The 17,768-nt window shown below is 48.6% G+C and overlaps 1 pseudogene; it reads right to left on the bottom strand.

The window, feature by feature from the left end:
- Positions 1 to 17,768, bottom strand: part of LOC111210824 — a 90,922-nt pseudogene that overhangs the window by 66,402 nt on the left and 6,752 nt on the right.

Genomic DNA, 17,768 nt, shown 5'->3' with positions numbered 1-17,768 from the left:
TCCTCCAGCTAGAAAAGAAATCGTTCTGGCGTTGCGTGCTCCTAGCGCTGTCCTGGATACTCAGCCTAAGAGTCGGAAGAGGAAACTCGCCAAGAGTGGCGACGGGGAGACTTCGCAGCGAGGTGGATCGAGCCTAGCCTCGGGACTTCGCGGAAAGGTTTGTCTCTTGTTTGAATTCTCGATCGTCTTTTGTGCATTCTTTTCTCGGACTTAGTCTTAAGAATTCTCACCGTTCGCAGTTCATATCGTTGATCGATGGGATGATCAAAAAATGTGGTTCTGAGACCAGTCGCCTTTCCGGGGAGTTGGTGGAGCTTCAGGGGAGATGGTCCGAAACCGAGGCCATGTTGACGGCTGTCGAGGACTCTCACTCTGCGAAAGTGTCAAAGCTCGAGGTTGCGATAGGAGAGCTTGAGAGGGACCTTGGGAAGACGGCGAGTTCCTTGCTTAAGGAAAAGAAGGCCAGGAAGGCCAAATCCTCGGAGGTGCGTCGACTCCAGCGTCAGATAGAGAGTGACGCGGGACTAGTGCACCGCGGGATCCAAGAGGCTACGGATGCCCTTCGTGCGGAGTTTCAAGCTCGCTTGGCGAAGATTTCTGCTTCCCTGGGTTCCCTCGAGTGTATCCGGAGCAGGGATCTCGCTTTGGCGACGATTGAGGGCGGGATGGCCGTGGTTCGGTCGTTCCAAAGTGAGATTCCCCCGACCTTGGAGGCCGAAGAGGCCTGACTGTCTGGCTGCAAGGGAGATATGGCGGCCGAGGATGGAGATTTCGGTCTTATCCTGGCCGACCTGAAATCCGCGTGCTCCCTTCCGACGTGTTCAGAAGACCCAGAGGGGAAAGACCCGATGGTCGGAGAGAACGGAAGCGGCGCGGCTCCAGGCTCGGACGAGGCAGCGGGTGAAGAGGGGACGTAAGTTCTGAGGGTGACTTGGGTTAGATCTCTTGCGAGAGATTTTTTTTTATGTTTTTATGTTTCGGCCTTGAATGGCCTTGTTTGTATTTCGGGACTGGCCGTGTGTGGCTTTGAATCCCTGCCGCTCCGCGGCTTTCTTTTTATAGTACGATAATCGGATAACGCTTTTTATGAGTTTGTGAATAGTGGGGAGGAAGGTGATGAGTTGTCGTCTCATATCCTTCTTCGATTGTGAAATGTTTCATTCGAGATCCGTTTCGAGAGTTCTTCCGCGAGATGTGAACTCTGCGGGGGTGCTGAAGGTGTCGAACATAAACATAGAGACATGGTTTAAGAATCTCTTATCTTTCGATATCATGTCTTTGAGATGTTAGAGACCAGTGCGCTGGGTTTAGGGCAAGACCTAGGTTTACTTTCGGTTTAAGGATTGTGCGGTGACTAACCGGCTAGCGTTTTTCCTGTCGCGATTTCTTCCTGACTCCTATCGATGTAAAGTCCGCGATAGGTTCTCGGCTTATATGACTTGTTTGATACGAATCGAGCATCTCTCCGGAGACCGGAAGTGCTAGACCAAAATTTCGGATTTCTTTTATAGCGCTATTATCCTTGTGTCGGATGTAAGAGAGTCATCTCCGTGAGATGGCTATGTCTGTTTAGGACGTTTGTGAGTTCGATGTGATCAGCATCGGACTTGGTGGCGCGTGCTGCTGTTTTGAATATTTTGCGCAAAATAAGTGTTAGTGTGTGCATATATATATGTCTTTTTGTGACGGAGCTTTCGTTCGCTCGAAAGAGATAAACTTTGAGGCATCTTTTGCAACGTCTCGCGATGCTAAAGGTTGCTTCTCCTAAGCGGCCGACTAATTTCCGAAGACCTCGTTCTGATTTTACGGGTGAGGATGTTTTGATAAGTCGAAAACACCAAAAGCATGGGGGACAGCTGAATTTGCCTTTCGACAAACTGCCTACGTACTCCTTGCGGAGATCAAGCCGTCTCGTAGTTCAGTGATTGCGAGTTGGTTTGTTTAGTGATAGTATTTTTTGAGATGCATCGCGTTCCAGGTTCTAGGGATTTTTATGCCCTGCATGTTGGCTATTTCGTAAGAACCTGGTCGGACGACTTTTTCGATTTTATAGGGACCTTTGTTGGGGTCAAAAACGGTTACGACAAATTTAACATTCAAAACGTCTGAGGAAGAAAATATGAATTTCTCCGAAGAGTACTTTTCGAAATAGACTCTTTCTTACGAAAAAGCTTTACGGAAGAAAGAATCGAGATGTCCGACGAAAGCTCGAAACAGGTCGTTACGCAGCGACCGAGCGTCCGTCCCGCTTAGTCACTACATAGCGACCGAGCGATCGTCCTGCCCGGTCGCTACGTAGCGACCGAGCTCAAGCCAAGGTAGCGACCGAGCGCTCGTCCCGCTCGGTCGCTATGTAGCGACCAAGCGATCGTCCCGCTCGGTCGCTACGTAGCGACCGAGCGATCGTCCCGCTCGGTCGCTATGTAGCGACCGAGCGATCGTCCCGCTCGGTCGCTACGTAGCGACCAAGCGATCGTCCCGCTCGGTCGCTACGTAGCGACCAAGCTCGAGCCAAAGCTCGGTCGCTACGTAGCGACCGAGCGATCGTCCCGCTCGGTTGCTACGTAGCGACCGAGCTCAAGCCAAAGCTCGGTCGCTACGTAGCGACCGAGCACTCGTCTCGCTCGGTCGCTACGTAGCGACCGGGCTCGAGCCAAAGTTCGGTCGCTGTGTAGCGATTGAACCTTTCCGAACATCGATACAACACCAGTCCTTGCATTCTCGTCAAACTTTCGAATGCTATCTCCCGAAGACCGTAGCAAGCTCAGTCCATGTTTCCCGCTATTCTAATTCATCGATCAAACTTCGCGGATTAGAAACCGCGGAAAACTTGTAGTAAACGTGTCGAGTCGGAAGACGGCCCAAAGGGACCTAAAACACGACTCGAGGCCCATCCTATGATTTTTCCTAACCAAAAGCCCGTGAACCACAGCATGGTTCACGCTTGGCCCACGAGGAAGGATAAATGTCAAGTTTCCGCGGATAAATACGGAAGTTTTGAAGATAATTGTGAAGATCGGGAAAAATGGAATATCTCCATTTTTATGCTATGACGGCTTAAGAGCAGAAGAGTAAAAGCGTAAACCAACCTTGGAGCTAGTATATAAGGAGTCCTAGGCGAGGAGCAGAGGGGAGCTTTTTGGATTCGGAATTCTCTGCACTTAGAAACTTTAGGCTTTATTCTCGACAAGTTCAGTTTCTATGACTGGCACTCAATTACTAGACGAACTCGCCCAGGCGGTTCGATCTCTTGTCCAGCTCTATCAATTGAACTACGTCAGGCGTGATCCTCGAAAGGGGTACGTAGGCAGCCTTTAACAAGGTTCAGTCCGAAATCAATCAAAAACCTTTTATATATCTTTTTTGTCTTTTGTTATCGAGCTGCGACTCAACTAGGTTTGAGCTTTTAGGCTGCTAGAACTAAGTAACTCGCTGACAGCCATTGCAGCCAAAGCTTTTATGATCCCTTGTAATGATCGCAACGCTCTTACGCGGACTCGAAATAAGATCTACTGTTTTCTCTAAACTCGTTTGTTATCTTTTCATGATTTTCGCATATATTCGATCACTTGTCTGGGAAATTAGGGTTTTCCTAGTTTCCATATTTAAACGAAAATCGACAGTGCGAATTTCGGTTCCCACAGTTTGGCGCTAGAAGGAGGGGCGGTTACGGATTACTCTTACTCATGGCCACAAAACGCTTGATCGAAACTATTTCTGGATATATGAAAGACAAACTCGCAGCACTGACTGCTCCTATGTTCAACAAAATTGAAAGCCTTGCTGCGACCTTCCGGCACAGGAAGAGCACTAAAACAAGCTCGCGATTTCTCTTTCTAAACGAAAAGGGAAATGATAAATCTTATCAAACCCCGTAAGTTTGGCTCATTACCGAACAAAAGAAATCTCGATGCGTAAGGGTTTTACCAAAACACGTTTTCCGTTGACATTTCGGAAGAATAAAACTTGTTCTCCCAAAAACCGCTGAAAAACCCCTAGGTTAATCGCGGAAAAAGGAAACACAACAAAACGATTACCTAGCTCGGTCGCTACATAGCGACTGAGCATGCACAGGTTGCTCGGTCGCTACGTAGCGACCGAGCACGCACACTGCTCGGTCGCTACGTAGCGACCGAGCACGCACACTGCTCGGTCGCTACGTAGCGACCGAGCACGCACACCGCTCGGTCGCTACGTAGCGACCGAGCACGCACACTGCTCGGTCGTTACGTAGCGACCGAGCGGTGTGCCCGCTCGGTCGCTACGTAGCGACCGAGCACGCATACTGCTCGATCGCTACGTAGCGACCGAGCTCAAGCCAACTCTCCACTCGCTACGTAGCGACCGGTAAGGCCTCAGAAAGGTCCTCTTTTGGGTTCTCTTGTGAATCCTCATCGCCACGCTTTTCGTTTCGTCTCAATCGGAGTACCCGTTGAGATTTTACTACGAAAACAAGTAGGACTCTTCTTGGCTTGCTTCCACTCGCTACGTAGCGACCTGTCAGGCCGTCAGTCGCTGCGTAGCGACCTGTAAGACCTCAGAAAGGTCCTCCTTTGGGTTCTCTTGTGAATCCTCATCACCACGCTTTTCGTTTCGTCTCAATCGGAGTTTCCGTTGAGATTTTACGACGAAAACAAGTAGGACTCTTCCTGGCTTGCTTCCACTCGCTACGTAGCGACCTGTCAGGCCGTCAGTCGCTACATAGCGACCTGTAAGGTCTCGTAAAGGTCCTCCTTTGGGTTCTATTTTGAATCCTCATCGAAACGCTTTTCGTTTCGTCTCAATCGGAGTTTCCGTTGAGATTTTACGACGAAAACAAGTAGGACTCTTCTTGGCCTGCTTCCACTCGCTACGTAGCGACCTGTCAGGCAGTCAGTCGTTACATAGCGACCTGTAAGGCCTCAGAAAGGTCCTCCTTTGGGTTCTCTTTTGAATCCTCATCGAAACGCTTTTCGTTTCGTCTCAATCGGAGTTTCCGTTGAGATTTTACGACGAAAACAAGTAGGACTCTTCTTGTCCTGCTTCCACTCGCTACGTAGCGACCTGTCAGGCCGCCAGTCGCTACGTAGCGACCTGTAATGTCATGTCCCCGATCCTAGATAGGATCGGCCGGACGGGCCATGGTGCGGGGAGACGCACCAGTCAGGTCATTAGACCTTGAGACAAGCGTATCATGGCCCTGAATGAAGGTTAAGGGCATCAGTCAGCAGAGACTTAACCAGGATACGATGGAAATAAGGGTAAAGGGGCTGGGTGAGTGTTTAGGCAGCTGGACGAGTGTTGGTTTGAGTTCAATCAGCTCGGTTCAGCTGGTAATCAGTTCACCATGATCTGTTCAGCTCACAGGAGCTGGTGGGCTAGCTCAATCAGCTGGGAACAGCTGGGGGTCAGCTCAATCCAGTGAACGGTGCGTTCTGGTTCGGATCAGTGTGGGCGAGTCCGGGACGGTTACTGGGCGAGCCGATGGTCCGGGTGCAGGACGGTTCGACCAAATGGGTCTTAGGCTTGGGATAGGGAGCGGGCAAGCTCCCAGAGTGTGAGCTGAGGCTCAGTGATCGATTTGCCAAAGGAAGAAAAGGGGAGAAACCGCCAAGGGCGGTTATGGGACGGTTATGGGACGGTTTTGGGAAGAAAGGAAGGGATTTTGGTAACTGTTCGCCCAGGCGGTTGGGGACAGTTTAAATCGTCTTCTCTCTCTCATTTCTGATCATTCTGGTCGGTTTTTACTCATTCCACACAGAGAGAAACACAGAAAAAATTCAAGAGAGAAAGAGAGACAGAAACTTTGGATCGGCCGATTTGATCCAAGAGATTGTTCTTGAGTGTTCCTGGTGTGTTTGGGCGTGTGATCAAGAGGATGGATTTGAGACAGAAAGACAAGGAGAAGGCAAAGGAGAAAGAGAAGGAAGTCGCCCCTGGAGACCGAACTCCTAAGGTGAGAGGTGTGGCCAAGAGTAACCGGACAAGGCCGCGGATGATGGCCGTGTGAGCCTGGCCGGTTTGGATCGATTGGCTACTCCTTACTCTGACTTCTTCTACTCTGTTTTCTTCTTATATGTTGTGCTTTGGAATGGTTTATGTTGTTACAGGAAAGGATTCATTGATCCTAAGGCCTTGGCCTGATCCAATTTCCAAGAAAGTCCCTTGTTCTTGTGTGGGCTGTTCATGGCCGAGATCACTATGATCTGAGCCGATTCTTCTGAATCTGTTTATGGGAATATTTTTCTTCTGAATTATCATGAATTATCATGAATTTTATTTGGTATTTGGATCTCTTTTTAAAGGGGTCAGATTTGACATTTTTGATGATTGTTCTTGACTAGATTGGATCCGACCATGCAATGTGATTTGATTCTTGTTTTGTAATCTAACCTTGTGATTGTGTGGTTGTTTGTGTTGGATCCAGGACCAGAAATGGACCGTGGTAAGGGAAAAGCACCATGAGGACCGCGGCCATGGGAAGATGTGTGGTGATTGGGTTGATTCTGAAAATTGTGTGATTATTGTAGCCTATTGTGCAACTTGTGAACTTATGCGATTCTAGTATGTATTCTATTATTTAGGATGATGAATGATGTATGAACCTTGGTTAATATCTATGAAGTATCTATTTTCATTAGTTGATGCTTGATTGTTTAAGTGTGAATGTTGGAACCTCAAAACTCTGAAAAAGACTTAGAATTATTTAACACTTGAACTTGAATATGAAAGATGGAATTGGTTGCATTGTTTGGTGAGGCCGCGGTCTGGTTGGATTGAGGAATCCAGGATCGGGTCTTACAAGTTGGTATCAGAGCATTCTTGATTCTAGGATTTGTTGGGTTATTGGTTCACCACACACTTGGCCGTTTGGACTCATGGTGAGATAGTTGGGTTCTAAGTAATCTTTTCTACTGATTAACTTAGGAGTGATTGAGGTTTGTGTGTTCAGTTGTGGACTAACCTTTTGTTTGTGTTTGTAACTCCTAAGGGAACAAGAAGGTATAAATCTCGGAAAGGAAAGGAGGCGACTGGGGCGTCTGGAGCAGTGGGGCAGGATGGTGCTGAACAGACCGGAGTGTTACCAGCTGGAACCATTCCAACCACAGTGCTACCGGCTCTGGTGGAGCAGGTGGATAATGCCACCGGACTCCCAGTGGGTCCAACTCTTCCTACTGAGGTTAATGAAACTAATGTGGACGAGCAACAAGAGCAAGTCCATGGAGAAGATACTGGGTCATCCAACGTTGGTGCTGGGAGTGGCCAGAATGTTGATGCAAACAATGTTCGGGTCACTGGTGCTGAGGAGGTCATTGAGCCGACCATAAGGGGCTTGGTGGAAGCTATGCAGGTCATGGGAGCTCAGATAGCCTCCTTGACACAGGCGTTCACACCATTGGTGAACTCGTCCGTAGGACAGGCTAATCCCCCGGTTCGGGTTGCTGCTGGAGTGACCGATGTTGGTGCTGGCCGTGTGGCCGAGGTGATTGAGATAGACCCACCGGTCAGGCCAGTGCATGGTATGGACTACCTGAAGGTGCTGGAGCATATCTCCAAGTTGGGAACCAAACACTTTGCTGGAAGTGTTGATCCTATGGAGGCGGACGAGTGGAGAACCCGGTTGGTTCGGAACTTCAAGTCCACGCGTTGTCCTGAGGACTACCAGAAGGACATAGCAGTACACTTCCTGGAGGGAGATGCACATAACTGGTGGTTAGCTTTGGACAAGCGTACCAATGGCACCATTGAGCATTTTGCTGACTTTGAGGTTGAGTTCAACCATAAGTACTTTCCTGCTGAGGCGTGGGATCGTTTGGAGTCCAAGTTCCTGGACTTGACTCAGGGACGGAGGACTGTTCGTGAGTATGAAGAAGAGTTCAACCGACTCAGAAGGTATGTGGGAAGAGAACTGGAGGATGAGAAGGTTCAAGTCCGAAGGTTCATCCGAGGCCTAAGGGTGGAACTTCGAACCTACTGTTCTGTTTGTAAGTTCCCCACGGTTTCTGAGTTGGTTGAGAGGATGGCCTTGCTGGATACCAACCTCACCGAGGAGGGTAAGCAGAAGCTGAAGAGTGTGGTGGTATCCTCGGGTCAGAGTGGTGACAAGAAGAGGAAGAGGGACTCGACCGAGGAGGGTAAAACCTCAAGTGGTAGGTCAGAGTGCCCTAAGTGTGGACGATACCACGGTGGAGAGTGCTGGAAGGCCATGGGTGCCTGCACTCGATGTGGTAAGATGGATCACTCAGCCAAGGATTGTCCAAGTCCGTTGGGTGAGTCCAGGACCTGTCACCACTGCGGCCAGAAGGGCCACTACCGCAGGGACTGCCCTAAGTTGCAAGGCAACCAAAGTAAGGGACGTGGGGAGGCTAGCAGGCCAGTTCAGGGACGAGGCCAGACCTCCACACCTCGTGTGTATGAGCTATCCAAGGATGTGGATGGGGCTCGGCCTTTCCAAGCGATCAATGGTAACACTCTAGACAACTACTTTTACAATTCCAGTAGAATTGCATGGTATGGAATCTAGGATGGATAGATATACTTTGACGGGTCTTGTGTAGGGACCTTAAGTATTGGTGGTGTGGAAACACACACACTATTTAATACTGGAGCTACACATAGTTTTGTGAGTCCAAGTATGATAGGAAAAGGTTTGTTCCAGTATGGAACATGGGATGGTCCTGAACGAGTGAGTGCGGCCGGAGGGCAAGTTATGAACTCACTCGGTCTGGTTAAGGACATCCCTGTGGTGATCTTGGATAGGCCGATGCCTATAGATCTGATTGTTGTCCCCCTTAAGCATCATGAAGTGATCTTGGGCATGGACTGGTTGGGAAAGTATCGGGCAACTCTAGATTGTCACCGGGGAAGGGTGCAACTTGAGAATGAGTTTGGACCCCCGATCAAGTACCAAGGAATCAAGCCAACCTCTTGTAGTTTGGTGGTTTCAGCAGTCCAAGTAGAACGGATGCTTGGAAATGGTTGTGAGGCCTTTTTGGCTACCATTTACACTGATGAGGTTGTAGGGGCCTGTGACCCAGAGGGTATACCGTTGGTTCGAGAATTTCAGGATGTGTTTGGGGCACTACAGGGCATTCCCCCTGATAGGGCTGACCCATTCATCATTGAATTGGAACCTGGAACGGTCCCGTTATCAAAAAGTCCATATAGAATGGCACCAGCTGAGATGGCAGAGCTGAAGAAGCAACTTGAGGAGTTGCTTGAGAAGGGGTTCATACGCCCTAGTGTATCACCTTGGGGAGCACCAGTCCTATTCGTTAAGAAAAAGGATGGTAGCTTTAGGTTGTGCATTGATTATAGGGGTTTGAACAGGGTGACTGTGAAGAACAAGTACCCTTTACCCAGGATTGATGAGTTGTTGGACCAACTCCGTGGAGCCAAGTGGTTCTCCAAGATTGACTTGGCCTCTGGGTATCATCAGATCCCCATTGCACCAGGTGATGTGAGGAAGACAGCATTCCGAACTAGGTATGGTCACTATGAGTTTGTGGTCATGCCGTTCGGACTGACCAATGCACCTGCTGCATTCATGAAGATGATGAACGGCATCTTCAGGGAATACTTGGACGAGTTTGTGATCATCTTCATTGATGATATACTCGTGTATTCCAAGACAAAGGAGGACCATGAAAGACACCTTAGGGCGGTGTTGGGCCGCCTGAGAGAACAGAAGCTCTTTGCTAAGCTAAGCAAGTGTAGCTTCTGGCAGAAGAGCATTGGATTCCTTGGGCATGTGGTGTCTGATAAAGGAGTCTCAGTGGATCAAGATAAGATCAAATGTATCCAGGAATGGCCACAGCCAAAGAATGCTACGGAAGTGAGGAGCTTCTTAGGGTTGGCTGGTTATTACCGGAAATATGTCAAGGGGTTCTCGAGCATAGCTCAACCTATGACTAAGCTGACAGGCAAGGACGTGAGGTTCACATGGTCTGAGGAGTGTGCGAAAAGTTTTGCAGCACTCAAGAACATGTTGACTAATGCACCTGTCCTGGTGTTGCCTGAGGCTGATCAGCCTTATGTGGTGTATACGGATGCATCCATAACTGGTCTTGGTTGTGTTTTGACACAACATGGGAAGGTGATAGCCTATGCTTCCCGGCAGTTAAGGAAGCATGAGGGTAACTATCCAACCCATGATTTGGAGATGGCTGCAGTAGTATTTGCATTAAAGATATGGAGATCATATCTTTATGGTGCCAGGGTGCAAATACTCACAGACCATAAGAGTTTGAAGTACATATTCACTCAGCCTGAGTTAAACTTAAGGCAGAGGAGATGGATGGAATTTGTTGCAGATTATGATCTGGACATAGCTTATCATCCTGGGAAAGCTAACCTAGTGGCTGATGCCTTGAGCCGCAGAAAGGCTGAAGTGTCATCTGAGAGGGAGGCGGATGAACTGGAAGGGATGATCAGGTCCTTGAACCTCAATACCTTGGTTGGTTCAGATGAGCCACTGGGATTGGAGGCGGTGAACCAGGCCGATCTCCTGACCAGGATCAGGCAAGCTCAGGGCCTGGATAAAAATCTAAAGAAGGTAGCCGCCAATGACAAGACTGAGTACCAGACAACTGACAATGGTACCATCTTGGTCAATGGTAGGGTCAGTGTTCCTAATGATAAGGAACTCAAAGAAGAGATTATGAGACAGGCTCATAAGTCCAAGTTTTCAGTTCATCCTGGACTGAACAAAATGTATAGGGATCTGAAAAGGTACTACCATTGGGTGAGGATGAAATCTGATGTTGCAGAGTGGGTGGCTAAGTGTCCCACTTGTCAACTGGTGAAGGCAGAACATCAGGTTCCCAGTGGTCTACTTCAGAACCTACCCATACCAGAATGGAAATGGGATCACATCACAATGGACTTTGTGACTGGATTTCCCACGACCAGGAATAAGAAAGATGCGGTATGGGTTGTGGTTGATCGGCTGACCAAGTCGGCTCATTTCCTACCCATCAAGAAAGGGGATGGGGTCGACAGGATAGTGCAAGTGTACCTAGACGAGATAGTGAGGTTGCATGGTGTTCCAGCAAGCATTGTCTCGGACAGGGATCCAAGATTTACATCTTATTTCTGGCAGGCTTTCCAAAAGGCCTTGGGAACCAGAGTGAATATGAGCACATCTTATCATCCTCAAACGGATGGGCAGTCTGAAAGGACAATCAAAACCTTAGAGGATATGCTAAGGGCATGTGTGTTAGACTGGGGAGAGTCTTGGGAAAAACACTTACCTTTAGTGGAGTTTGCTTATAATAACAGCTTCCATACAAGCATTGGTATGTCGCCATATGAGGCTTTGTATGGTAGGCCGTGCAGGACACCCCTATGCTGGACCCAAGTGGGGGAGCGTAGCATGTTGGGACCTGAGATCGTTCCATAATTGTTCATCCATAATGTTCCATAATTGTTCATCCAGATCTTGCAAACCGATCTAAACTCTCCGAAAGTCGAGAAACGATCGCCACGCATATCAAGCTGGCTTCCTAAAGAGAGAAAAAGTTAGAGACATGAACGTCGTCTTAAAACCGATTCGTTTCTGGCAATTTTCTCGGAACCGACATATCCCAAGTCGTCAACGTGGAAACAACCAAATCACAGTCCAAGCGTCGTCTATAAATCGTCCCGAATTATCGATCATTCCAAACATCAGAAGAGGAAACGTACACAACCCTTCAAAGTATCGGTTCAACCGTTTTTCTTTCGTAAAAAAAAAGGGGAGTAGGTACGCATACTATACTCGTATACTCCCAAACTTCAAAAAACTTCTGCAAATCGTCAAGAATAGGCAAACGACAATCTTAATATTCGTCTAAACGCTAGCAACATATCCAGACGATCATGAACATAATCTCAAAAACTATACATCATTTCTTGTCGCAATCATGCGTACAGAAAACTTGTACCAATATCAAACTGAAATTCGACGATTAGCCAAAGTATTGAAGCCTTTTCCGGCTTCAGAAAGCCAGTTTCGTTTTAAAAATTTCTACGAGAAATCTTCAATCACCAAAGCATTTCTTTCAGTTTCCGTTGTACCAAGTAAGTCACGGAAAAGCATCGTAAACATTTGCGACGAAGAAAACTCGAGAATATATGTAGCATCGTGCACATTAAAAGGAGCACTTTCCTCCCGATGGTTAGCTAGATCCACTTTTGACCAATTCGTTCAAAGAAACGAATGTGTCATGAGAATCCTCTCGAAAAACCTATGAAAAACGTTCCGCGACTAGATCGTATTGAAATAAACTTCGGTAATACTCCATGGGTAACTCCAAGCAACTTTCACCTAAGATCAAAATCACAGCGGGAACGTTTCTCGTAGAACCCGCAGAAACAATGCTACTTTGACATATGTATACATATCACTGATTTACGACCTTCGTAAAATCGGTTATATGATATGCTAAATTATCGTATAGCCCACAGTCGGAAATCATATGATAAATTCTTCATAACGAAACTAAGTCCTAACAACCAAACGGTTAACAGAAAATCTAAACTTTTCGAAAATTGACCAAGTTCAATACGCTCCACAATTCACTTTAATCCCGCAACGTTTTAACCATAATACGCGGCATGTAAGGAAAAATTCGTAACAAAGCTTCTAGAGCTATACGAAACATCCTAAAAAATGCACGAAATCCATCTCGGAAGGCCAACACTTCACAAAGCACTATGAAGGAAAACGCTTGTTCCCATGGACAAATTTACACGACACCTCAGTTATAATTCCTCGATCGCAAATAAAACTATTAGCATCCAAACATGAACAACAATTTTGGCTGCGAACATTCGTAGTCAAACTAGAATGTTTTTCAAACGCATGGCTAAGACTAAACCCTTGCAACATCGCGAAATATCTTCAAGCCCGCGAACGTTTCAAGCAGGAAACGCGGCATACGAAAGAATAACAAATCTTCAGCATCGCGAGACGACGCAGACGCCTGAAGATTAGTTCTTCGACGAAATTTCCTTCCTCGATAAAATACCTTCATGGAAGACCAAACAGTCATACGCACTAACATCTTCTCAAAAAATATTCTTCGCGAAGACTCGAAACGGTATTTTTTACCATTAAGTTTGTTGCTGATCACAACAAACTCTCAACGTCCTAAACAGACATAGCCATCTCACGGAGATGACTCTCTTACATCTGACACAAGGATAATAGCGCTATAAAAGAAATCCGAAATTTTGGTCTAGCACTTCCGGTCTCCGGAGAGATGCTCGGTTCGTATCAAACAAGTCATATAAGCCGAGAACCTATCGCGGACTTTACATCGATACGAATCAGGAAGAAATCGCGACAGGAAAAACGATAGCTGGTTAGTCACCGCACAATCCTTAAACCGAAAGTAAACCTAGGTCTTGCCCTAAACCCAGCGCACTGGTCTCTAACATCTCAAATACATGATATCGAAAGATAAGAGATTCTTAAACCATGCCTCTATGTTTATGTTCGACACCTTCAGCACCCCCGCAGAGTTCACATCTCGCGGAAGAACTCTCGAAACAGATCTCGAATGAAACATTTCACAATTGAAGAAGGATATGAGACGACAACTCATCACCTTCCTCCCCACTATTCACAAACTCATAAAAAGCGTTATCCGATTATCGTACTATAGAAAGAAAGCCGCGGAGCGGCAGGGATTCAAAGCCACACACGGCCAGTCCCGAAATACAAACAAGGCCATTCAAGGCCGAAACATAAAAACATAAAAAAAAAATCTCTCGCAAGAGATCTAACCCAAGTCACCCTCAGAACTTACGCCCCCTCTTCACCCGCTGCCTCGTCCGCGCCGGGAGCCGCGTCGCTTCCGTTCTCTCCGACCATCGGGTCTTTCCCCTCTGGGTCTTCTGAACACGTCGGAAGGAAGCAAGCGGATTTCAGGTCGGCCAGGATGAGACTGAAATTTCCATCCTCGGCCGCCATATCTCCCTTGCAGCCGGACAGTCGGGGCTCTTCGGCCTCCAAGGTCGGGGGAGTCTCACTTTGGAACGACCGAACCACGGCCATCCCGCCCTCAATCGTCGCCAAAGCGAAATCCCTGCTCCGGATACACTCGAGGGAACCCAGGGAAGCAGAAATCTTCGCCAAACGAGCTTGAAACTCCGCACGAAGGGCATCCGTAGCCTCTTGGACCCCGCGGCGCGCTAGTCCCGCGTCACTCTCGATCTGACGCTGGAGTCGACGCACCTCCAAGGATTTGGCCTTCCTGGCCTTCTTTTCCTTAAGCAAGGAACTCGCCGTCTTCCCAAGGTCCCTCTCAAGCTCTCCTATCGCAACCTCGAGCTTCGACACTTTCGCAGAGTGAGAGTCCTCGACAGCCGTCAACATAGCCTTGGTTTCGGACCATCTGCCCTGAAGCTCCGCCAACTCCCCAGAAAGGCGAATGGTCTCAGAACCACATTCGCTGATCATCCCATCGATCAACGATATGAACTGCGAACGGTAAAAATTCTTAAGACTAAGTCCGTGAAAAGAATGCACGAAAGACGATCGAGAATTCAAACAAGAAACAAACCTTTCCGCGAAGTCCCGATGCTAGGCTCGACCCACCTCGCTGCGAAGTCTCCCCGTCACCGCTCTTGGCAAGTTTCCTCTTCCGACTCTTAGGCTGAGTAGCCAGGACAGCGCTAGGAGCACGCAATGCCAGAACGATTTCTTTTCTGGCTGGAGGCGGAGGCATAGAGTCAGCGGCCTTCTCTTTGTCCTCGACGAGGATCGGAGTCGTGGAAGATCCTGCAGGTAGGGCTTGCGGGAGAGGAGCCGCGACGTCGGCCCCATGACACGGGGCAACGACCTGCGCGGAAGAAGACGGAAACTCGGAGCCAGTTTGAGCCAATTCTTTCTCGGCTTGGCGACGAACTAGTTTCTCTCGGAAAGAAAGATGACCGGCAACACAAGCCGGCGCTTCCACCGGAGAAGTTGGAACCGGAGCCGGAGAAGTGGCCTCACCCATCTCGACGTCAGAATCCTTCTTATCACCTTGGGAGGAAGACATGTTGAAAGGAAAGTTAAGAAACTAGAGAGGTTTTTGAAGGAATGAAGAAGGGAAGGTGTGAAGAAAATGAATGACAAGAGCTCACTACTTATAGAAGTATGGATTCGGAATGTCGTCTCGACAACTTTTTTCCGCGGAATTTTAAATGTAAATTTCGTCCAACACACTTAACCTTGTCAAAGTCATCTATCCGCCCGCTAGAGTCACAACTCTAACAGGCTGGGGGGCTAACTGTTGGGGTCAAAAACGGTTACGACAAATTTAACATTCAAAACGTCCGAGGAAGAAAATAAGAATTTCTCCGAAGAGTACCTTTCGAAATAGACTCTTTCTTACGAAAAAGCTTTACGGAAGAAAGAATCGAGATGTCCGACGAAAGCTCGAAACAGGTCGTTACGCAACGACCGAGCGTCCGTCCCGCTCGGTCGCTACGTAGCGACCGAGCTCGGCCAAGCTCGAGATGTCCGACGAAAGCTCGAAACAGGTCGTTACGCAGCGACCGAGCGTCCGTCCCGCTCGGTCGCTACGTAGCGACCGAGCGATCGTCCTGCCCGATCGCTACGTAGCGACCGAGCTCAAGCCAAGGCTCGGTCGCTACGTAGCGACCGAGCTCGAGCCAAAGATCGGTCGCTATGTAGCGACCGAGCGATCGTCCCGCTCGGTCGCTACGTAGCGATCGAGCTCGGCCAAGCTCGGTCGCTACGTAGCGACCGAGCGATCGTCCCGCTCGGTCGCTACGTAGCGACCGAGCTCAGCCAAGCTCGGTCGCTATGTAGCGACCGAGTGATCGTCCCGCTCGGTCGCTATGTAGCGACCGAGCTCGAGCCAAAGCTCGGTCGCTATGTAGCGACCGAGCGATCGTCCCGCTCGGTCGCTACGTAGCGATCGAGCTCGGCCAAGCTCGGTCGCTACGTAGCGATCGTCCCGCTCGGTCGCTACGTAGCGACCGAGCTCGAGCAAAAGCTCAGTCGCTATGTAGCGACCGAGCGATCATCCCGCTCAGTCGCTACGTAGCGACCGAGCTCGACCAAGCTCGGTCACTACGTAGCGACCGAGCGATCGTTCCGCTCGGTCGCTACGTAGCGATCGAGCTCGGCCAAGCTCGGTCGCTACGTAGCGACTGAGCGATCATCCCGCTCGGTCGCTACGTAGCGACCGAGCTCGAGCCAAAGCTCAGTCGCTACGTAGCGACCGAGCACTCGTCTCGCTCGGTCGCTACGTAGCGACCGGGCTCGGGCCAAAGTTTGGTCGCTGTGTAGCGATTGAACCTTTCCGAACATCGATACGACACCAGTCCTTGCATTCTCGTCAAACCTTCGAATGCTATCTCCCGAAGACCGTTGCAAGCTCAGTCCATGTTTCCCGCTATTCTAATTCATCGATCAAACTTCGCGGATTAGAAACCGCGGAAAACTTGTAGTAAACGTGTCGAGTCGGAAAACGGCCCAAAGGGACCTAAAACACGACTCGAGGCCCATCCTACGAATTTTCCTAACCAAAAGCCCGTGAACCACAGCATGGTTCACGCTTGGCCCACGAGGAAGGATAAATGTCAAGTTTCCGCGGATAAATACGTAAGTTTTGAAGATAATTGTGAAGATCGGAAAAAATGGAATATCTCCATTTTTATGCTATGACGGCTTAAGGGCAGAAGAGTAAAAGCGTAAACCGACCTTGGAGCTAGTATATAAGGAGTCCTAGGCGAGGAGCAGAGGGGAGCTTTTTGGATTCGGAATTCTCTGCACTTAGAAACTTTAGGCTTTATTCTCGACAAGTTCGGTTTCTATGACTGGCACTCAATTACTAGACGAACTCGCCCAGGCGGTTCGATCTTTTGTCCAGCTCTATCAATTGAACTACGTCAGGCTTGATCCTCGAAAGGGGTACGTAGGCAGCCTTTAACAAGGTTCAGTCCGAAATCAATCAAAAACCTTTTATATATCTTTTTTGTCTTTTGTTATCGAGCTGCGACTCAACTAGGTTTGAGCTTTTAGGCTGCTAGAACTAAGTAACTCGCTGACAGCCATTGCAGCCAAAGCTTTTATGATCCCTTGTAATGATCGCAACGCTCTTACGCGGACTCGAAATAAGATCTACTGTTTTCTCTAAACTCGTTTGTTATCTTTTCATGATTTCCGCATATATACGATCACTTGTCGTTGGCTCTCGCAGAGATACGGGACCTCTGGCAAATTAGGGTTTTCCTAGTTTCCTTATTTAAACGAAAATCGACAGTGCGAATTTCGGTTCCCACAACCTTCCCAATTTGCTCCGAGTTTTCCCGCGTTTCGTTCAGCGGTGTTTTGGAAGACTTTGCGAAGGACCAGATCTCCCTGATTGAACCTACGATTCTGTACGTTGGAATTATAGTATCTCGCAGCGGCGTGCTGGTAGTTTTGAATTCGAATGAGCGCTCGATCCCGGCGCTCGTTAAAGAGGTCGAGATCATCCAAGAGCATAGCATCGTTGAGTTCCTCTCGTTCGGGTAAGAACCTTCTTCGAACACCGGGAAATTCTACTTCTGCGGGAATCATGCATTCCGTGCCGTATACCAGGGCGAAGGGAGTTTCTCCCGTTGCTCGCCTTGGGGTGGTACGGTGAGACCAGAGGACTCCCTCGAGTTCGTCGGCCCATCTACCTTTTTTGGCCTCTAAGCGTTTCTTCAGTCCGTCGAGAATGGTCTTGTTGATTGTTTCAGCCTGTCCGTTGCACTGCGGATATCTGGGAGTTGACTTGTTGAGTCGTATCTTCCATTTTTTG

The sequence above is a fragment of the Brassica napus genome, chromosome A3, assembly GCF_020379485.1.
Source record: "Brassica napus cultivar Da-Ae chromosome A3, Da-Ae, whole genome shotgun sequence".
NCBI classification, from domain to species: domain Eukaryota; kingdom Viridiplantae; phylum Streptophyta; class Magnoliopsida; order Brassicales; family Brassicaceae; genus Brassica; species Brassica napus.
This window is presented reverse-complemented; position numbering and strand designations above follow the sequence as displayed.